This window comes from Dromaius novaehollandiae, chromosome 13 (genome assembly GCF_036370855.1).
Source record: "Dromaius novaehollandiae isolate bDroNov1 chromosome 13, bDroNov1.hap1, whole genome shotgun sequence".
Lineage (NCBI taxonomy): Eukaryota > Metazoa > Chordata > Aves > Casuariiformes > Dromaiidae > Dromaius > Dromaius novaehollandiae.
In genome coordinates this window covers 1,005,316-1,027,597 of record NC_088110.1, presented here as the reverse complement: position 1 = coordinate 1,027,597, position 22,282 = coordinate 1,005,316, and the positions used below count along the sequence as shown (strand labels likewise).

Below are 22,282 nucleotides of genomic sequence, written 5' to 3'. Positions count from 1 at the left end.
CCCTGTCTCTTTGCTCCAACTTTCTGAGCCACCCTTAGCTGTGTAGAATCTGGTCCACCCACCAAAGCCAGGTCTCGCAAATTATTCGCCAGCACTCCTACTGTACCAGTAGCAGGCATCGCCATCCCTAACAGGAATGGTTTCAAGGCACTTGGGGGCCCTTTCGATAGCTGCGTTTTCATTTGCTGTGTTATTTCTACACTATCTGGACCATTACCGTCCGCTAATCCAGTGGCTGCCCTCAACTGTTGCAACATATTTATTCCTTCTTCCATGGTACGCCAAGTCCCCACCATGGCGGCCAGCTCACCCACAGGCGGGTAAGCCCCTACCACCGCGGCACGTAACCACTGATACAGCGAAGGAGCAACTACAGGGTAACCAGCGTTGTCTCATGCAAACGTAAGTTGGGAGAGATAATGCTGCACTTGAGCGTCCGTGGACAACAGGCTCATTAAATTCAACTCTTCCCTTAATAACGTTAATGATCCAGCCCCATTGTCCCAGGCTCTCACCATCCATGCTGGTAATAACTCCCCCGGTTGTTGCTGAAATGTAGTCAAAAACTCACATAATTCCTTTGGCGTATGAGGCCTTGACTGCTCTATGGTATGCCTATTTATCTGTCGCTCCCCCCGCATCTGAACAAGCGGCTGCACCTGAGTGTTACTGGGTTCTTGCTCGATATCAAGCTCAATTTCCAAGTCAGATGAGGTACTCCAAATACTACCATCCCACTCCTCTGGATCCCAGGAAGGCTGAGTTACAATCGCCCACACCTGAGAAACAGTAAGCAGCTACCTTCCCATAATGCCCGTGGCACTTGTTAGCCATCCATAAAGCTAGCTGCTCCATCTTATGGGTTAAATCTTGGCTTTTCTCAGCTCATGCTGTAATCACTTCTTGGGCTATCGCTTTTGCATCTCGCAAATCCCCCACCTCCTTTCCAACTTTTTCACTTGGTGCTGCAAAGATACTATATCATTTATCAAAGGCTCTAATAGCAGCTAGCAACACCCAGCCAAGCCGTCCGGCTAACTTTTGAGAGGCTTCCGAGGCAGCTCGAAAGGGCATAGCTCACAAAGCAGATTCAACTGCCTTCGGGGTGACGTCTTCTCCTTTTGCCAGCTCCAGCCAGTCCGCTGGGACTGCCAACGTGGCAAGAAATGTGGCTACCAGCCCCCACCGCTCAGTCTGGGGCCATCCAGGTGGTCGAGGGTGAGCAACTTCCCTCGGCTCTCGCCTTCCCCCTTCGCCTTCTTAGACCATGGCATTGTTATTTGTGTGTCCTGCTGACTATCGCAATTGTGGGTGCAAGGCAGGGGTGCCACCCCGACCCCAGGCAGGGACGGATACACAAATACAAAGCACACAAGGATCGTTAGGAGGCATTTATATTACCTCTGGGTCTATGCGGGGGTTCCCCACTGTTATCCCAATCGAGGCAATAAGAAGATGGGAGAATCCCTGGCACCACTGACTGTCAGTCCATGGCGAGGAACCCGGGGAGGGGGAACTAATAGGTTTTTATGCAACAGGCGCACACGCAATAAACAGAATTATGTTATGATCGTGAAATGGTTGTGTGATACTATAGCTGCTAAAGCATGCCAAGCTAGGGGTTGTAACAGATAAGATGTGCAGGACAGCTTACACTCTTTCTTTTCCCTCCTGGGACAGTCTGCCTAGTTCCCATCACCTGTCTCCTCGACATTCTTCCGCATTACTCCATACATGAACACAGGCGTGTGGGGGTGTCCATGTGTGCTGCTCCATTTCAGCGGGGGGCACAGGAGGGTCACTTGCTCCTGCTGGTTCACTCTGGGGCCCCAGCTGGCCTCACAGAGCCCCAGGCCTGCCAGCTATCCCCAAGGAGGAGGCAAGGCCCACAACTCACCCCCTCCCAGCCTTCCTCTGCTCACCCACCCACCCCAGCATACAGCAGGCCCCAAGGCCCATCTCTGGGCCCTGTCGCTGTCCTGGTCCCTCTCCTGCCCACAGCACAGACTGGACCTGCCCCTGCCTGAGGAGCTCAGCCACTCTCTTTTCTGCTGCAGCCAGGGACTCGCAGAGCCATGGAGGACCCAAGAGTCCTGGTGGCCTGTCTCCCCACCACATACCACAGCAGGGTTGCAGAGCTGGACCTTGGAGGTGCTCCTGGCCTAGCAGGTCCAGGGGACAGGAGGGGCCTGGGAGTATCCCTGAGGCAAATGACAGAGCAAGACAGGGCTCGATCCCGGGAAGGAGCAAGACATGGCTCTCTGTCATGCCCTGTGGGGAGAAGGAGAACAGCCTGTGGGGATGGGGATGCCCCCAGCCCTAGGAGGGGGGGAGTTCATGGCCTCATACAGCTCCTGGGGTGGGCCGGGGCTCTGCCTTCCTCCCCTGGGTGAGTGGGGTGCTCCCCACTCATCAGCCCTGTGGGGCCTACTCTCCCTGGCCCTCCCTGAAATGCACAGAGACCACAGGCATGTGGGTACCAGGCCCAGCCCTCCCTGCAGAGCCCCGCTGAGTTGAAGAGTGGCCCAGCAGGGGCCGTGCAGGAGGGAAAAGGGGATCTGCTCCCCAACCTCAGAGCCCCACCTGGGTGAGTGAGCAGCTGCGCTGGCCCATGGGGCATTACACACACTTGTGTGAAGGAAGGGTCGCATGTGTTTGTGTGTGTGTGCGTGCGCTGTCCTGACAGTGGGTTAGGAGGTGGTGGGCATGCACATCCACTCTGTGGCATACATGTCTATATGCTGCCATCTGTGTTTGGGCGTTATTCTGTTAGGGCTCTGCAAATAACTGTGGAGGAGCACAGGGGGTTTAACAGCTCTTCCTTTCATCTTTCCTGCAGCACTGTCCCTTGGGAGGCACAGGCTGGTTACTGCAGCTGTGAACAAGCACCCGCCACTTTTCTTTTGCCCTGGTAGGTAGATTTTAATACCCCCTTTGCTAAGAGCTGCATGGCTGCAATGGACGCCACACTGAGAACAGCCGTGGGAGCTCCCACGCTGACAGGCCTCCACTTGGCCCTGGAGCTGCAGTGCCTTGGGACTGGTCGCTCTTCAGGCCCAGGCAGGCTTCCGCAGCTAGCAAGATGGCTCAGGACCATGCTTCCAGACTTCCCCGCAATGTTCACATTTCTTCTGCGCAGCCAGCAAGTCCTGGTACCTCTCCCTTTGATCCTGGAGAGTCATCTGCTGCCCGGGGCTAGGGCATTAGAAAGGAACCGCTTGGTTTTAGGCACAGGCAGAAGGGCACGGAAAGGCTGCAGGCCTAGTGCAGGCCAGGTCTTCTGGGACCTGCTTCTGCTGGCATTTCTGGGCTTTCTAGGATGGGACAGGGGCCCCAGTGTCCGAGGCCAAAAGCCTGGAGGAATCCTTTCCTCTTTGGTAGCCACAATGTTCCGATGCCATCTGGAAACCCTACCCCTGGGTGCCCAACACCTGCCCCTGGCCTGGAAGGGTGCCTGGTCCCCGGCCACAGCCTCCAAAGCCTCTTGCTCTCCCACGAGGGACCCCCGCAGAAGACCCCCCCCCCCCGCCTTCCCTTGGGTGCTCCTGGGTGTGGAGGGAAGGCCAGTAGAGAGGAAGGGGAAACACCAGCCCTAGCCGGAGAAATTTACCAGAGGAAGTGCTTCTCTTGGGGTTCAGCTCTACTCTCTGTTTCCACTCCTCCCAGTGCACTTGGTAAGTTTCCAAGAGCTGCAGGGTGTGGCTTGCTCCTACGGAAAGATGGCTGCAACAGCAGGGAAGAGTGCTCTCTCCCCTTCTGGCTGAGGCTCTCCTGCCTCTGCTCTCTACCAGCCCCTGCCCACACGCTCCCATTGGTACCCACAGCCTCCAACTCGCCAGGCAGCTTGGGGCTGCCTAGCATCAGAGTCTAGCCCGGGTCATTCCCATGCCGTGAGAAATCAGCGGACGCCATACCCAGCCCCAGAGCTGAGGAACTGGGGCTCCTCACACCTCGGACAGCTGCTGCCGCTCAAGTTTCCCAGGCCGGGGCTGGGGCTGGGGCACACTTACTCTTTGTGCAGCCGCGGCAGCCTCTCTGGCTTGCCCCTCTTCTCCTCTGCTCTGTGCACGAAGGCAGCAGTCCGCTCCTCTTTTGCAAGCGGGGGCACTGGTGAGGGTGGCCAAACCTCCAGCAGTGTCCCGTGATGCCGCCAAGCCTCCATTGGCACCAGAGCACAAATTTGAGGCTGCTTCTAACCTCCCTCAGGCACTCTCAACTCACAGCACTGCAGAAGCCATTAACTGCAGGGCCTGTGCGTCCTCCAGCCCAACTGGTCTGGTCTGCCCTCAGAAAGCCCCAGGAGAAGCACGGCCCCAGGCAGGGACCCTGCAGTCATAGCCTGGCCGGGGTTCAGCACAGCTCCCTGCTGGCCCCACTCTCTCTTGCTGATGTCGCTCGTGACAAGGTGAATGAGGGCAGGGACAGGCTGTTTTTCAGAGCTGCAACCATGAAATGCAATGCTCCAGTGGAGTTCAACCAGTCAGACCACAGCACGGAGCCACTGAACGGGGTTGGTTGGAGGGGACCTCTGGAGAGCTCTGGTCCAAGGCCCCGCTCCAAGCAGGGCCACGTAGAGCCTGCTGCCCAGGGTGTGTCCACCTGAGGGCTGAATGACTCCAAGGGTAGAAATCCCACAGCCTCTCTGGGGCCCTGTTCCCAACTTTCACCACCATCATGGTGGAAACATTTCTCCTAACACCCAGCTGGAAGCTACCCTTTTGCAGCTCTGTGCCTTGTGCCTCTCATCCTGTCACTGTGCGCCTCTGAGAAGAGCTGGCTAAGTTGCCTCTAGCCCTTCACCCTGGGTAGTTGCAGACACCAAGGACACTGCCCCTTAAGCCGTCTCTTCAATGGGCTGAAGAAACACAGTCCTCTCCACCTCTCCTTGGACACCAGGTACTCCAGTCCCCTGAGCATCCTGGGAGCCTCCGCTGGATTTGCTCCAGCATATCAAAGCCTGTCTTGCATGGTGGAGCCCCACCCTTGGACCCAGGGCACCAAGGGAGGTCTCGCGAGTGCTGAAGACAGAGGAAGCATCACTTCCTTCACCCGGCTGGCTACGCTCTTGCAAATAGAGCCCCGGGTGCGGTTGGCCCTCTTCATTCACTGCAAGTTCAAGGGAGGGGTGATCCACTCATGCCCCCACCATAGCAGAGTGCTACTCCTCCCCTTTGGCTTCTGGGGACAGCTTCTGCCTGCCAGGCATGAGCAGGCAAGCTTGAAAGACCATGGTCCCCTGGCCTGCTCTTTGGAGACAGCAGTCTCCACGACTCAGCTCCTCTGCTCACCTGTTCTGCCCTGTTCTGATGTCTGCAAACACAAAGTGCAGTTTGAGGTCTGGCTTGAAGAAGTTCTTCCTGCTTGCCCTCCTCTTCTGCCTTAGAGGAGCTCTCCTGAATTGTTTGCAGCAGGCTAAAAACACACAAGCCGGGTGAAGTTATCTGAGTGCCGGATGAGACTGTTCTCCCTCTGGTGCTCACAAGCAGCTGGGTGCCAGCCTCTGCAGCAGAAGGCAGCTCTGCTGGAGCATTTGGCGTACTGGAGTCCTTGCATTCATGTCAACAGTGAGGGGAGAAGCCCTCGAGCTGTAGCACTCCCATGAGGCCCAAGAGGCCCCAAGGAAAGCTCAGGATGCCCAGGGGTGGGCCCTCTCGCGATGGCACAAGAAGAAAACCAGTGCCGTTTGCCACAGCCAGAGCCTGCAGAGACCATTACCCGCCTCCTGCTAGGGGCACTGAAGGCAGTGAGGTGGTCGGAAAGACTCTGTTTTGGGGTGAAACTGAACTAACACTAGGGGACCCAGTCTCAGAGAAGGAGGAAGTGTGCTAGGGAGAAAAGCAATCCTGGCTTTTAGCTCTCTCTGGCCCACCTCCTGTGCCGGACCACAGCTGCCCTTCCCCCTACCATCAAGATTAGGAGGAAAACAAGAGGCTTCTAGTTAATTAAAGCCAACCTAAAAACCAGGGAAAACAGACACTACTCTCTGTTGGTGGGGGAGGATGAGCTGACTTTCACGTTCCTCTGGAAAGTGGTCACATGTACACGGCAACCAAGTGAGGTTCTTTGAGATCTATAGGGGAGCAGAAGAATTCCCTCAACGTCTGGAATGCTTCTGGAATGCAGCCCCAGCCAAGGACCTCCCCGCCGTGGTTTTCGCTGTGCCACAGCGTGGAGTGGAGGCAGCTCCCTACAACACCCAGTACAGTTGCCCTTGGCCAAGGTGGAAAAGGCTCTCAGGGTCTGTGGGAGGGGTGGCAGGAGGCCTGGCAGCTCCTTGGTGACATGGGCTGGGGTCACAGTGGGACATTCCACATCAAAGTCACAGCTGCCCTCGCACCACGGGAGGGCACGCTTCCTCCTCGCACTTCCCTGTGAGGCCTGGGCAAGCCCAGGTGCTAGGGCTGCTCTCACCCAATATGGCCTGTGCAGAAGCTGGATGGCTCATGGCGTATGACTGTGGACTACAGAGAACTGAATAAGGTGGTCCCACCCCTGATGGCAGTGGTCCCCAATATGGTGACCTTGTTAGAAGAAGTGGGCAAAAATTTGCAGGAATGGAAGGCTGTGGTGGATCTGGCAAATGCCTTTTCCCCTGTTGCTATATCCCCAGCCTCACAGGGACCACTTTGCCTTCACTTGGAATGCTAAGCAGTATACATTCCAGGTACTTCCGCAGGGATATAGGCATAGCCCCATAATATGTCATCAAATGGTCGCTGCCGACCTCCCAACACCTCTCCCAGAATGCACTAGTCATCATTACATCAATGATATTTTGATAATGGGACCATCTGAAAATCAGGTGAAAGAGCAGCTAATGGCACTGGCACATGCTTTCCAGGATAGGGGGTGGGCCGTGAACCAAAAAAAGGTACAAGGACCAGATATTAGTGTTCACTTTCTAGGAGCAGTATGGACAGGACAAACGAAGGCCACTCCTGCCTGAAATGGTGCATAATACTACCCAGCAATATCCTGTCCCTACGACTGTAGAACAGCTGCAAGCTTTCCTAGGTCTCCTAGGATTCTGGCAAGCTTTTATACCTCATTTAGCAGACTTGATGCGGCCCTTGCAGCGTTTAACAAAGCAAAGCAGTCAGTGGCAGTGGACTAAAGGCCTTGCACCCACAGTTCACCACCAGGAAAAGGCCAAGGGGCAGGAAAGCAGCATGCCTGTGCTTGCCCTTCTCACCAAGGCTTCTTTAGACCTTCTTCCCCTCTTGCCTCGTGGAAGGGGTTGATTTTCTTAGAGCTTTCTTGAATTAGGTTTTCAAAGATGTTGCAGTGGGGCACCTCTACAACAGCTGCGCAAAAGGGTCCAAGAGCCAGCGTGAGCCCAGCCTTTGGGAGGACAGAGCAACATCTTGGCAGAGCTGAGCACAGCCAACAGGATGCACTTCTGGCACGTTCTTGGGGTGGTGGTGGTGGTGTTTCTCCTGCGCTGGGTGACAGACCGCATAAGTGCCCACTCCGTTCCTTGAGCGCCATGCACATTTATCTTTCCTTCTTTGGGTTAATGGCTGTAGTTACTCGTTTCATGTACTTCTTCAACGGCCTAAGGTTCTGCTTTCAGAGCAGCCAAAGTGAAAAGAGCACTTTTCCCCACCTCTGGCTCTTTCAGTGTCTGAGGGTGTGGGGAAAAACAGTATCACTGGCAGACAAGACGACGCTGACCAGCACAGGTCAAAGCCCTTGGCATGCCAATCGTTGCCCTGTATCAAGGCTGGAGTTGGGACAGGACTTCAGGAGGAGACTGTGGATGCACACAGTGAGGAAGTGCACAGAGACCCATCTGGGAAGCCTCCCTGCCTTGGTGCCGAATCCTACGAGGGGACTGTTCGCAGGTTGGTGCCGCCAGTGCCACTGCCCTCCAGGGCAGCCCCCATCTACTTCCAGAAGCCCCCACCTACTTCCTCCTCCTCTTCCTGGAGGAGGAGGCCTAGGAGGCCCTGCAGCTCCATGTCCAGGCAAAGAGGCTGCACCCACAAATGGGGCTTGTCCAGAAAGTCACTGGGAGTGCACGTGCTCCAGGAACCGGTGTCAGCGCCCTAACAGCACCATGCGGAGACTCACGTCCAGCTCCTCCATTAGCATTCGCATTCACATTCACATTAGCATTAGCATTAGTATCGGCCCTGCCTTCCCTGGGCCACCTGGCACTGTGTGGAGTCGCAGCCTGACCCCTTCCCTTGGGAGAAGGATGACATCAGCAGGCGCACAAGAAAGAAACACCAGGGGCTGGACAGTCACAGCAGGGTGAGACTCCTGAGTGGGGCCAGGGAAGCAGTCCTCTCCCTTGGCCAGCAGCTCACCCCGCACCGCCCCCGCCCTCGCACAGTGTCATGAGGCAGGCCATCCTCAAGATCCTGGGGCTACAGCATCTACCCAAACACAAAGCCCCAGCAAGGATCAGGGGAACAAGGACAGGCGGAGGAAGCCATGGGACCGAATCCATGAGGGAAGACCACGCTGAACTGCCTGCTCCTCTGGCCATCCTAGGAGAGCGATTTGGCCATTGTCCCAAGACAACTCTGTGCGACCTAAGGCGGTTATTGCCGAAAGGGCTGTAGGACTTGTGGGGATGCAGCTGTACCCTGACACCGCTGTTTTGCAGGAACAGAAGCCAAACACATACATTCACAGCCCTGGGCCTGAGACAGCTGTGGTTTTGAGTCTAAGCAGGAGCTTGAATCCATGAGGCACATGCTGCTCTGAGTGAGGCTTAAGCAGGTATGGAAATATTAAGCTGGCAAGTAAAAGAAGAAGAGGGAGGCAGTCAAGGACATTTCTTTCTTTTGTTAAACTCCCTTGCTGTGATGCATTCCTTGGGCTGAGCCCAAAAGCAAATCCTTGATGCACCATGCTCTTCCGGCCACGATAGCCCCTTTGCAGTCTGTCCAGGCAATATTCACAGGAGCCAGTTGCTCCTTCTGCTCGGCCTGTGTCTTTCAGATGAAGAAATACGGGCTGGTGGCAAATAAATACCAGCGTGGGGGGAAGGTATTTGCTTGTTAGCCTGTGTTCCCTCAGACACCTTTTGCCGGCTCCGGGTGTTCTGGAGCAATGGCAAGAGAGAGAAGCATTCCCCTTTGGGGCAAACGCCCTCGAGGCACACACAGGCAGTGGAGCTGTGGTGCAGAAAGATGGGAACCAGTTCTAGCAGTCTGCAGATGACTTCTCCTCCCTGCTCCCATCTCAACGGTCACCAAGAAGGGGCAGCCCAAGGAGGGAAGCATTCAGAAATGCTTGGTGACTGGGGTGTCAGGACAGAGAGGCAGACATGCATTTCGCTGCTGACCTGACCTTTCCCAGCAGTGGACCCATACGCTTCCTCCAAGATGTGGACTTTCTTTCTCTGCCTCTGTGAGGACATGCCAGAGGTAACCCAGTGCTGGAGAGTGCTGAGCAGGGCCAAGTGCTTGTGGTTTCCCCTTTCCTGGCTCTAGCCAGCTAAGCCCTGCTGAAGGACACTTCGCCCTGGCACTCCGTGGCCTGGGGTAGATTGCAAGCCTGGCACACCACGGGGGGCGCACGCTTGCTGCTCCTTGTTGGACGAGGCAAGAGGAAAGCACTTGAGGTGCCAGGTTAATGCCGATGAGCCATGGTGATCACAGGCAGAACTGTTTGCTCGTGGGCTCCAGTCCACCTTTCCAAGTGTGCTCCAGTGGCGCAATGGGCCAGCGCGCAGTACTTATACAGCAGTGCGAAGCAGAGGGATGCTGAGGGTGTGAGTTCAAGCCTCACCTGGAGCATGGGCTTTTGATCAAGCAGTGCTTGCCCTTCCCTTGGGCAGCGCAGCTTTCTAGCAGTGATATCTGTCGCAATACAGACATCCTGGGAACTCTCAATACAGACACCCTGGAACAGCAGAAGCACTCGGGGCCGTTCCAGGCTTGACCTGGGCTCTGCCCGCAGAGCACTCAGTTCGGCAGCCCCGAGGCAGAGCTGGGCTCTCCTCCCTTCTCTGCAGCAGGTGCACCTCTTCCCTGCAGCATCCAGACCCCACCCAGTGCTCAGAGGCTCTCGTTTTCCTTTGGCTTTTCAGCATTTCCCCTCCAGGCAGACACTCTCCCAGCACCAGCTGCCCAGCCTCGCTGTGGCAGATCCTTCCTAGGCAACCTTTCCACCTCCAGGCAGGCCAGGAGGAAGCACTCTTGGCTCCCCACAGCCGCGCACGGGGGTGGAGCTGCAGGCAAAAGCTGCTGCCTCACAGCTCCTCTCACTCTGCAGGCAAGGGAGAAAGGCAGCTCTGCCCTTCCACGGAGGGTGTCCTTCCCACAGCTAGCTTACAGCTTACAGCTGGGCCGGAGCAGGAATGAAGGGTTCAAGCGTGGTGGCATAACCTCAGAAAAGTCCCATGCTCCCCGCAAAGGAAAACATGTCCTCTTTCTCCCAGGGAAGAGCTCGTGGTGCTGGGTCTCTATGGAGTGGGATGGCAGTCGCGGTTGGGCTGGGGTTGCAGGGTGCTTGTGGTGTGGAGCTGAGAGTCTCCTTACTGCAAAATGGGGAGCAAGGGCAAGAGAAAGGGGAGTGAAAAGCTGGGTGCTTTCCAGGCAGGGTCTCTCAGTTCTCAAGCTTTGCCTGGAGAATGGAGAAGCTTGAATGCTTTCCCAGAGGCAGGCGTAGCTGCCACGGCAGCCCCACAGGAGAAGGCACTGCACAGTCACTAGAAACCAGGAAATCATTTTAGGCATGAGCCCACTGAAGGTTTGGAAGAGAGAGCACAGAAGAGCTTGTACCGCCTTCCTAGGCCTTGACATCTGTGGAAACAAACCCCTTGGCCCGTCCTTGCAGATGCCTCCCTTGTCTTTTCAAACTCTCCTTTCTGGGCAGCGGGCTTGGCAAAACCCTTGCTGTGACTCGGATTCGAACCGAGGTTGCTGCGGCCACAGCGCAGAGTACTAACCACTATACGATCACAGCTGCCCGTGTGATTGCCTTGCCTCCCTGGGCCATATTTCCCGCCTGCCTCTTTCAGGCAACAGGGTGGGAACAGCAAGGGCCTCCTAACTGCCCTTCCTGCAGCATCCTGCAGCATCCGTCCCCCATGCGTGCTCACGTGAGCAACGAAAGCTCACCTGACTCTGCAGCCCCATCATGCGCATTTGCCACCAGCCTCAACTGCCAGGACCCCACCGCATGCCAGGAGAAGGGGCAGAACAGTAGCCTGCTTCTTAGCTAAGGGAGGCTGGAAGCCTCCTCGCAAGGCGGCAAGCCGACCCAGGGAAGCCCTTCCTTCCCTGGGAGTCACCTCCTTGCCCACCTGAACAGCCCGCTCTCAACACTCCTCAGCAAGCTGTTGGCCCCACAGCCTGTGAGTGCTGGGAACACAATCCTTGCGCCTGGCGACTCAGACCCTGCTCTCAGCAAACGTGTGCATATCCCCATTACCCTGGAGCAGCAAGGCTGAGCAGTCACAGCTGTCAGGTGAAGGCAAGCTAGCAGGGAGCAGTCAGGAAACGTGAGTCTGTGTCCTCGCAGACCAGCACCTGAACGGAGCAAGCCCTCACGTGCCTCCCTAGGAGTGGGGAGGCAAATCCTGACTCTCTGCTGAGCACAAGGTGCTGCGGGCTCCTGTGGTCAGGCTCAAGCCAAAGCAAAAGGCTGAGCAGCAGCCTCCTCTGAGGCTTGCCTGCAGGATCTTCGGGGTATGAGATGGAACTGCTGCTACGGGTGCCAAGAGGCCTCTACCCCAGGGCTCAGTCAGGCCTTGGCACATGGGTTGAGGCAGGGCAGCAGCACAAGAGCAGGCAGCCAGAGCCACTCACTGTGCAGAGGAGCAGTTTCCCGAGAGGAGTGTCACCCGGTGTGGCAAGCCCAGGTGTGCCACCAAAAGGAGGCCGTCCCTGGGTGGGCTCGAACCACCAGCCTCTCAGTTAACAGCCGAGCGCGCTCACCCATTGCGCCACAGAGACCTCCACCAAGGGCTGTCACAGTGATGCTTCCTTCTGTGTCATCACGCACCTCGGCGCTGAGGGACTGGCAGTGCCCCTGATCTTGGGCCCTATCCCAAGAGCCAGGGAAAGGCCGAGCCAGAGCCGCACCCCCGTTCCCAGGCTGCTACCCGCACTGAGAGCAGTGCAGCTCGAGGGCAGGTGCATGCACCGTGTGGTGGAGGTGGCTCAGGGACAAGCCTTTTCTCGCTCTCTTCCAGTGTCACTTTCCCACACACTCTGTGTCGAGAGAGAGCTGCTCGCAGCTCTCCTTAGAGAGAGCGCCCTAGCAGAGCTCCACCTGCTCTGCCCCTGGTGCTGCAGCAGGACAGTGGCCACGCACGCAGCACTGCTGACCTGGCTGAGGTGACTCAGGGCGAGGGATTTGCTCCTCTCCCTCCGGCCCACCTGCATGGAGCAAGGTGTAGAAGTGGTGCCAGCAGTGGGAGGCTCATCTCCTGGACGGGCCCCAAGCACCCGGGGCCCACTGCCCATAGGTCCTGGGTGTTGTCTGCGCTTCCTGTGAGCCCCAGCACCATCAGACCCTGTCAGCGCCCTCAGGACCATTTCTCAGAGACTTCCAGAATAAGAAGTGCTTGGGGCAGGGGCTGTTTCAGAGCAGGCATTTGAGTGAGGCGCACGGTGGTTTCCTCGCTGCGTGGGGATGGACTGACCCTGGCAGAGGACAGACTCCCCTCCCAGGGAGCCAGTTCTGTGCCAATTGAGCACAGCAGTGTGTGAGACCTCCTGGCTCGAGATGGAAATACGGGCAGCTTCGTTCCACAGAGGCACACTTAGGAGAGCTGCAGCTGAGTTCAACGCAGGAGGGTGTTTTTGCCAAGGTGTTAGGAGCCATGCAGCTGGACTGGTGGTGTCCTCCCGGCAGCGTGTTGTGACTAGAGCCGGGGCCATCTCGGCAGCACAAAAGGGCATTTGAACATGCAGAAAGAGCCCCCAAGGCCCTTGCCTTGCTGCCACGCTGCCAATAGCTCATGGCGCAAACCTGTGTCCAGCGGTGACCAGCCCCCCCCCAGCACCACCTTGCGCTCCCTGGGCCTCCCCATTGCAGGGCACCCTCTGCCCAGAGGCCCAGGCCGAGGGCATCCTTCTCAGAAGGAAGGGAGAATGCCTGCCAAGTTGCCCGGGCAGGCTCCAGCTGCCGTGGCAATTTGTCTTGCTGCCCGGCTGTGGTTGGAGGGGCTGGTCCCCTGCAGGGCTGGGCTGGTGCCCACTGGAGGGTGCACAGGCACGTTGGGCATCTCCTCCCTGGTGGTCTAGTGGTCAGGATTCGGCACTCTCACTGCCGCGGCCTGGGTTCGATTCCCAGCCAGGGAAAGGGCTCCCTATTGCCACAGCAAGCCAGGCCTTTCACCTTGGGGGCAGCCTGAAATGAAAGGAAGGGCACCCTCTCAGACCCACAACAGAAGAGCTCTCAGCAGCCACAAGGAACAGTTTGGGCATTGCATTGCCTCTGTTACAACAGCCATCCTGGGCTTCCTCCTGCATCCAGCTCCAGGGCACTCCTCCTGTCTTCTGCCAAATCCCCTCGCAGAATACCCTTTTCCTTGTGGCTCCTGGGAGGCACTGGGTGACACAGAAAGGGTCTCTGGCTCTGTGCGATGTGACCCACCTGCCGCAGGAGCTGCCTTCTCTTTCACACCTCAGCTCCCTGCACTACCCAGTCCCACAGAGGCAGGAGCAGGCGACTCTGCAGTAAAGCCCATGAGAGACCCTTCCCATGCTTCCCGGTGTATGGCACCACTGGCATGAGGGCTGGTGCTCTTGCACACTCACCAGGACATTGGGAAGCTCCCCTTCCGTGGTCTCGACCCATCACTTGCCAGCTATGTCCAGGACAGGGTCCCTACCAGGCTCCCTGACCACTCAGCCCAGCCCTGCAACACAGCCGCCCGTCAGCGGCTCTGGGGCACCCTCAGACGGTCCCCCGTTGCCAGAGCACCAAATCCCAGAGCCAGCTTGGCCCCAATTCAGGAGCTGCCTGTCCTGACTTTGCCAGGCCCCACGGAGAGGGAGCTCCCACTTGCGATGCTGCCCCTTCCTCGCCCAGGGCTGAGCTAGCACTCGGATCTGGGGCCCGAAGACAGGAGAGAGGGAGCAGCACAGAGGCGGGCTGGCGAGCAGAGGCTAGACGGCCACCCTCACAGACAGGCAGACAAGCCCTGTGGGCAGAACTTGCTGTCAAATTGAAGGCATGATGCGTCATGTGAAGAAACAGGGAAGGGAAATGCTACACAGCAGAGGATTTGTGGCTCAATCACCCTTCGGGCCACGGGCCCAGCCTGCTCCTGCTGCACCGCTGCTCTGCCCCTGCCGTGGGCTCTGCCTGGGGTTTTCAGGGCAGGCGCTGCCTTTTGCAGGGCCAAGTGCCCAGATTTGGCTGGGGGGACCATTTCATTCCTCCTGGCTGGGCCTGGCCCTGCGGCTGGGAAATGTCCCCAGGAGTCCCAAAGACCTCATCCTTGGGCTGGAAGGGGGCAGTGCCTTTAGGCACTGTCTCTGGCCTGTGTCAACACTTGTGAGTGCACTGACTTTTGTGCAGCCAAGCGGTGCCTCTGGAGGCATAAGGGAAGCCATGTCTTTGTGGAGATTTCGGGGGGAGCCTCAACGGTCTTGTGGAGGTGGCCTGGGGTTGATGGTGCGAGTGCAGAGGCACCCAAATGGAAGCCCTGCTCATCGGTGACTCAGGATGCCCAGTGCTCTGTTTGCCCCCACGCTCAACCAGCACAGGAGGCTGCACAGAAGAGCCGGTGAAGGGAGGAGACCCTGGTTGCAGGCCCTGCTGCCATGTTCTGACCCATCCCGGGGGGGAGGGATTGAAAAGAGCAAATAGCCTGCCCAGTGTTAGCCCGTTCTGCCCTTCTGTATGTGTGATGCTTCTCCCTCCCTCTAGCACCAGGGGAAAGCAAATTCCCTCCCTGGGCAGCTGTGCTCACAGGCTCTGTTTGAACCCCACCACGTGCGTTTGCGGTGATGGGACCCTGGAGCAGAAAGAGCCAGTGCTGGGCAGAGGGCTGCCCACAATGCCTGCTGGACACACCTGCCCTCCCCCTGCACCACCCACTGGCCAGCCAGCACCGGGGGCAGCTGTGTGCAGAGCGGGCTCTGCCTTTCCCTGGCGCTTGGGGTACGGGTTGGGATCAGGCACGTTCCCATTTCCCTGGCCCTGGGGGCTATGCCCAGGCAGAAGCCCACCCCTCTGAGACAGCTCCTCACAGGGCTCCTGGTAGCAGCTCCACCTGAACCAGCCAGGAGACGTCCCAGCACTTCTCAGCATGATGGCTTGCTTCACAAGTCCCAAATTCCTGCAAGAGAAAGTGTCGTTCACGTGAGAGGAGGGTACTTGTGTCGCCCATGCTCAGGCCTTTTCCACTGCGCACAGCACATCTCTGCTGGGGCCCCAGCATCAGGACCTGCCCCACACCTGTCCTTCGTGCCTCCTCAGTGCCGCTGGTGAGAAGTCAGTATCATCAGCTGGAGGTCTGCCTGGAGGCCTGTGCTTTGGCAGCCTCAACTGCCAGGACCCCACCACATGCCAGGAGAAGGGGCAGAACAAAAGTCTTCTCTCCAGTAGCCCGCCTCTTAGCTAAGGGAGGCTGGAAGCCTTCTCGCAAGGCAGGAAGCCGACCAAGGGAAGCGCTCCTTCCCTGGGAGCCTCCTTCTTGCCCACCTGAACACCTAGCACACGTTGCCCAGCACCCTGTCCTAATGCAGCCCAGGGTACCATTGGCCTTCCTGGCCACAGGAGCACATTGCTGGCTCATCGTCAACCAGCAGTCCGCCAGGACTCCCAGGTCCTTCTCGGCAGGGCTGCTCTCCAGCAGGTCAGCCCCCAGCCCGTACTGCTGCATGGGTTTTTTTCTCCCTGGGTGCATTCTCTCTGCACTTCCCTTTGTCGAACTTCATGAGGTTCCTCTCTGCCTCCCTCTCCAGCCTGTCGAGGTCCCTCCGAATGGCAGCACAGCCCGCTGGTGTACCAGCCACTCCTGCCAGTTTTGTGTCATCAGCAAACTTGCTGAGGGTGCACTCTGTGCCTCTGAGAGGAGGAAGGTGCAGGAAGAGTAGATGTGTGTGGATGGAGCTGGAGGGAATAGGCAAGACCCACCTGGAGGGGCATGGCACAGGGACATGCCCAGGTGCTTTGGTGGCACAGTGGTGAGCGTGGCTGCCTTCCAAGCAGCTGAGCCCAGTTTGATTCCTCTTCTCAGTGGCTCCCAGTGGAAGAACGAGAGGCAATGGGCACAAACTGAAGTACCGGAAATCCCCCTTAAGCGTACGAAAACCCTTTTTTACTGTACGGGTGAGGGAACACTGGCACTGGTTGCCCAGATAGGCTGTGGTGTACCTAACCAGCACCAGCCCTTGCTTTGCGGAGGCTGAGGAGTACAGCCAGGACCCTCCTCTTTATTCCTTCCCTCCTTTCTCCCTTCCTTTCTTCAGGGCAGAGCCCAGCGCGGCCCCCACAGCCAGCAATGACAGCGCAGCATCCCCGTCTGGGGCCATCGCACTGCTGAGCACCCTGGAAGTGCACGGGGTAGGCCCCAGCCAGGGGACCTCCCCGCCATGGCTCTCGCTGTGGCACAGCGTGGAGTGGAGGCAGCACCCTACAACACCCAGTACAGTCGCCCTTGGCCAAGGTGGGCAAAGGCTGTCAGGGTCTGTGGGAGGGGTGGCAGGAGGCCTGGCAGCTCCTTGGTGACATGGGCTGGGGTCACAGCCACAGCTGCCCTCCCACCACGGGAGGGCACACTTCCTCCTCGCACTTCCCTGGGAGGCCTGGGCAAGCCCAGGTGCTGGGGCTGCTCTCGCCACGGCTCTCCGCTGGAGCAGCTGCTTTGCAGTGCAAAGGAGAGGGCGAAGGGAGGCTGCATGACAGTGCTAGAGCCTGCCAGGGGGCGGGGGGGGGGGAGTGCAAAGGAGGAGGAGGCGATCGGGAGGAGAAGTTTCCTACTCACCCTCCTGCTCCAGGGCCTAATCGAGCGTGAGGGGGTCACGAAGATGGAGAACCTGTGGCCGGACGTGTTTCCAATGCTCAGGAATCTCGGCCATTACGATAAGGCTTGCAGGAGGTATTTCCTGAGTGCTGTAGACGGTATCAGCTAGGAGAAAGCCATGGAAAGGCTGGGCTCTGTGGGGGCGGTCTGGACAGGGCAAGTGGGCGCCACGAGAGGGCGGTCTGCTCATCTGTTCCTGGCCCAGGGGTGAGTTTGGCAGCCGGGAGTCCTGCAGGGGAGACTGCTGGGGCTCCCCTGAGCCTCGGCGACTCCTGTGGGCGCTGCAGCGTCCTCTCGCTGCTGTGGAAAGCTAGTCCCCGTTTCCCTAGCGGGTGGGTCAGCCTTTGGCATCCACACCTGAAAGGAGAGGAGCCTTGCTTAGAAGTGGGCGGAGGTGTCCTTGCCGTGCCCTTGCAGCTCAGCTCTGCAACTCCTGTCCTGTGGAGCACCTGGCGTGTTTTGAATTGGAGTGGCCGTATTTTTCATCTCACCTGCACTTGTCACCTGCCGGGTGAGCAGGGTGCTGAATGGTTGTGAGCTGGCTGACTTGGAGCATGATACCTCTTTGCCTTGCTTTCCAGAGATTGTTACCATTTGGGACAGCGTGTCCAAATACATTCTAGAGCACTTGGCACAGAACGAGGTGGGTCTTGTGTCCTGCTCCTCCCCTCATGAAAGCCTGACAGTTTGCCTCGTCCTGACATCCCTGTGCCATGGAGTGCCGTTGCGTCCCTCCCCTGAGAAGAGCAACGGCACCCCCGCAGGACACTGCCCTGGACAAAGTGCCACAGAGCAGCTTCTCTTGCACCAGAGGTAACAATGGAAGTCCTGATAGAGCAGAAGAGAGTGTTCAGCCCCCTCTGGGGCTCCTCTCTTCTCCAGTGCCAGCGCGGAAAGGCCAAAGCCTGCTACCCGTTTCAGGGTTTGTCCCTGCTGTTGGAAAGCCCTCCGACTGTGTGTAGGGGAGCAATGTTGGCTCAGCTGTTGCTTTTCCCAAGAGATTTTTGGGCAGAGCAGAGGAGCAAGAGCAAAGAAAGGTCTGCAGCATGTGCTTTCTCTCCAGAGCTTTCCCAAGTGCCCCATGTTGCCCTTTGCATGGTAGGGGTGGGCAGGGCACAGAGCGGCCGCCCCACGCTCTGGCAAGACACTGGTCAGTTTTCTCCTCTCCAGGAGGCTGATGCTTGTTCCTTCTCTCCCTCTGCTGTTCTCAGGGTGTCATGGTCTTAGAAGTGGGGACATTCTGTGTTCTTAACCACTACGAGTTCACCGTGAACGGTGAGGTTTCCATTGTTCGGAGACCCATGTTTCGTATATCGGAGGTTGTTGCCAAAGAATACCAGCTCCGATGCGCTCAAGAAGATGTTCCCGGTAAGGAGACAGATGAAAACCTTTGCCTGCCCTAGCACCGAGCTCGAGGGGCATGCAAACCGCTCTGAAGACATGGCCGAATGACTGTGTTCCTCCTCTGCTGCTGACTGGGTGACGTGAGAATCATCCCTCTGCGGTACGAGGATCTACCCGTGTGCGCCCGCAGGCCTTTTACAGCAGTGCAGTGTTCCTAACCAAGACCTCAGTGGTGTTCTTCCAGGCCATCTCGAGAAGACAGCACGTGGACTTTGTCTTCAATGTGGGGAGAAAGACCATGTGGAGATGATTGGCGACAGGCTGCGAAGCTGTGCCAAAATGTTGCTTCCTTTTGAAGGCTGGTAATTGCAGGCCTTGTGTTGTGAGGACTGAGAATCACCTCGCTAAGCATGTCTTTGGGCTGGATGTGCCAGAAGAGCAAGCCTGGGCATGCGAGCCCCTTAGAGATGTGCAGGAAGCTGTTCCCCTTGTCGTGCAAAGCTATGCCCTCCACCCCGCAGCCACCCCAAAGGAGAGGGTACCTGAGGGTACCAGAGGAATGTGAAAGTCAGCTCATCCTCCCCCACCAACAGAGAGTAGTGTCTGTTTTCCTTGGTTTTTAGGTTGGCTTTAATTAACTAGAAGCCTCTTGTTTTCCTCCTAATCTTGATGGTGGGGGAAGGGCAGCTGTGGTCTGGCACAGGAGGTGGGCCAGAGAGAGCTAAAAGCCAGGATTGCTTTTCTCCCTAGCACACTTCCTCCTTCTCTGAGACTGGGTCCCCTAGTGTTAGTCCAGTTTCACCCCAAAACAGAGTCTTTCCAACCACCTCGCTGCCTTCAGTGCCCCTAGCAGGAGGCGGGTAATGGTCTCCGCAGGCTCTGGCTGTGGCAAACGGCACTGGTTTTCTTCTTGTGCCATCGCGAGAGGGCCCACCCCTGGGCATCCTGAGCTTTCCTTGGGGCCTCTTGGGCCTCATGGAAGTGCTACAGCTCGAGGGCTTCTCCCCTCCCCCCACCCCTGCCCCTACAGCTGCAAGCTTTCCTAGGTCTCCTAGGATTCTGGCGAACTTTTGTACCTCATTTAGCAGACTTGATGCGGCCCTTGCAGCGTTTAACAAAGCAAAGCAGTCAGTGGCAGTGGACTAAAGGCGTTGCACCCACAGTTCACCACCAGGAAAAGGCCAAGGGGCAGGAAAGCAGCATGCCTGTGCTTGCCCTTCTCACCAAGGCTTCTTTAGACCTTCCTCCCCTCTTGCCTCGTGGACGGGGTTGATTTTCTTAGAGCTTTCTCGAATTAGGTTTTCAAAGCTGCACCTAGTTGCTCCCTGTAAACCACGGTCAGCTCAAGGCTGCTTGACAGCCCTGTCAGCCTTTCTCAAATTCTAGGGTCCTTGAAGGCTGTCCATGCGTCTCCTCTGAACCGGGAGCAAAGCATCTCCCTGTCCTTCATCAGACTCAGGAAGGGGCTTTGTGAATCCTTCCTGAGGGGCTGGGTGACGGCCGTGTCCTTTTGGTCTGTTGCTGGGAGGAGCCTCTTCTTCTGTTGTCTTCCTTTTCCTAATACCTGATGCTCCAAACAGCGCACTGTCCCTGCAAGTGCGGCCTCTTACTAGGCAGCTGCTTCGCTTGCAGACATTCAGCTGAGTAAAGGGGCAAGGGCTTTGGACCTCATTTCTGCTGCCCCCTGCACTGGGGTTCCACAGCACTTGTGCATCTCCTGGACACTGTGGAACCAGCCTCTGCCCCCAGAAGAATCAGGGCAGACTAATGCTGCCTATGGCCCTCTAGGACATAGGCTAGCCCCCCAGGCCGTAGGAGCGGAGACCTCTCCAGGCACCCGTGGCTGAACAAAAGCCAAAGAGAGAAAGGGCAGCATTTGCAACACTGAAACCGAGGAGAGCAGAGGGAGAGCTACAGAGGCCCGGGTACGGCAAGCTTTTGCTAAAAAGCCCGACAGGCAAGAGTAACAATCTGTTGTGATGAGGCATAAATTTATCATCCCTCCCTTCAACAGAGGGAAGCTTTTGTGCTTTTGGGGCCCAAAGTGACTGCACCGGTGTCTGAACACAATCACAGCCTGACACTCAGGACGTTACTCCCTGTGCCAGGCCACAGGGCAAAAGAGCAGCCTCTACTTGGTGTGATGGGAGCAGGAATTTGATGGCGGTGTTCTGCGGTGCCTGGGTTGAATACAAAGGTGTCGCCTGGTTCATTTAAAGCCTTTGAACCCTGAGTTGCAGAACTGGACACAGCTTCTGCCCATCCCTTTCTTCTCCCACAAAGTGGGGCGCCCCGTGGTGATGCTGCAGTGGGCTCTGAGCAAGCTGCCTCAGGCTTTGGAGGCAGGAGAGCTGCCCCAGCTGGGGCAGTGCCAGGGAGCCCCAAGAGCACTGCACCATGGCAATTATTTTGTTTAACTGTGGCCCAAGTAATGCAAATACACAATCCTCTGTGGTGTTGCAGTGGGGCACCTCTACAACAGCTGCGCAAAAGGGTCCAAGAGCCAGTGTGAGCCCAGCCTTTGGGAGGACGGAGTGACATCTTGGCAGAGCTGAGCTCAGCCAACAGGATGCACTTCTGGCACGTTCTTGGGGTGGTGGTGGTGGTGTTTCTCCTGTGCTGGGTGACAGACTGCCTAAGTGCCCACTCCATTCCTTGAGCGCCATGCACATTTATCTTTCCTTCTTTGGGTTAATGGCTGTAGTTACTCGTTTCATGTACTTCTTCAACGGCCTAAGGTTCTGCTTTCAGAGCAGCCAAAGTGAAAAGAGCACTTTTCCCCACCTCTGGCTCTTTCAGTGTCTGAGGGTGTGGGGAAAATCAGGAGCAGTATCACTGGCAGACAAGACGACGCTGACCAACACAGGTCAAAGCCCTTGGCATGCCAATCGTTGCCCCGTATCAAGGCTGGAGTTGGGACAGGACTTCAGGAGGAGACTGCGGATGCACACAGTGAGGAAGTGCATAGAGACCCATCTGGGAAGCCTCCCCGCCTTGGTGCCGAATCCTACGAGGTGACTGTTCGCAGGTTGGTGCTGCCAGTGCCAACACAACAAAACAACAACAAAACCATGATGGGATTAAATTAAATTAGGTGAGTCTAATGAAATTAGATTAAAGTCTTCTGGGCACAGAGTTTGACTCAGGGTCTGGTCACACTTCCTTGGCCGCAGCCCGCTTGCTGGAGAGCTGGTGCTTTCTCTGCCTGGGAGTGGAAGCCCCGCTGGGGAAGGGGAAAAGGCAAATCCTGACTCTCTGCTGAGGACAAGGTGCTGCAGCCTCCTGGCACCCGGCTGGCTACGCTCTTGCAAATAGAGCCCCGGGTGCGGTTGGCCCTCTTCTCCTCCGCTTTGGCTTCTGGGGACAGCTTCTCTGGGCCCTGTCGCTGTCCTGGTCCCTCTCCTGCCCACAGCACAGACTGGACCTGCCCCTGCCTGAGGAGCTCAGCCACTCTCTTTTCTGCTGCAGCCAGGGACTCGCAGAGCCATGGAGGACCCAAGAGTCCTGGTGGCCTGTCTCCCCACCACATACCACAGCAGGGTTGCAGAGCTGGACCTTGGAGGTGCTCCTGGCCTAGCAGGTCCAGGGGACAGGAGGGGCCTGGGAGTATCCCTGAGGCAAATGACAGAGCAAGACAGGGCTCGATCCCGGGAAGGAGCAAGACATGGCTCTCTGTCATGCCCTGTGGGGAGAAGGAGAACAGCCTGTGGGGATGGGGATGCCCCCAGCCCTAGGAGGGGGGGAGTTCATGGCCTCATACAGCTCCTGGGGTGGGCCGGGGCTCTGCCTTCCTCCCCTGGGTGAGTGGGGTGCTCCCCACTCATCAGCCCTGTGGGGCCTACTCTCCCTGGCCCTCCCTGAAATGCACAGAGACCACAGGCATGTGGGTACCAGGCCCAGCCCTCCCTGCAGAGCCCCGCTGAGTTGAAGAGTGGCCCAGCAGGGGCCGTGCAGGAGGGAAAAGGGGATCTGCTCCCCAACCTCAGAGCCCCA

At 57.6% G+C, this 22,282-nt stretch overlaps 4 non-coding genes across 4 annotated transcripts; 2 read left to right on the top strand and 2 right to left on the bottom strand.

Moving 5' to 3' along the window:
- The first annotated feature begins 9,658 nt into the window (after positions 1-9,658).
- On the top strand, positions 9,659-9,752 carry TRNAI-UAU (transfer RNA isoleucine (anticodon UAU)). Its single transcript has 2 exons — positions 9,659-9,696; positions 9,717-9,752. It is a non-coding gene; the product is annotated as a tRNA-Ile (tRNA).
- Positions 9,753-10,851: 1,099 nt separating this feature from the next.
- Positions 10,852-10,923, bottom strand: TRNAH-GUG (transfer RNA histidin (anticodon GUG)). Its single transcript has one exon. It is a non-coding gene; the product is annotated as a tRNA-His (tRNA).
- Positions 10,924-11,841: 918 nt separating this feature from the next.
- On the bottom strand, positions 11,842-11,915 carry TRNAN-GUU (transfer RNA asparagine (anticodon GUU)). The gene has a single exon. It is a non-coding gene; the product is annotated as a tRNA-Asn (tRNA).
- A 1,281-nt stretch (positions 11,916-13,196) lies between these two features.
- TRNAE-CUC (transfer RNA glutamic acid (anticodon CUC)) lies at positions 13,197-13,268 on the top strand. Its single transcript has one exon. It is a non-coding gene; the product is annotated as a tRNA-Glu (tRNA).
- Positions 13,269-22,282: the final 9,014 nt, after the last annotated feature.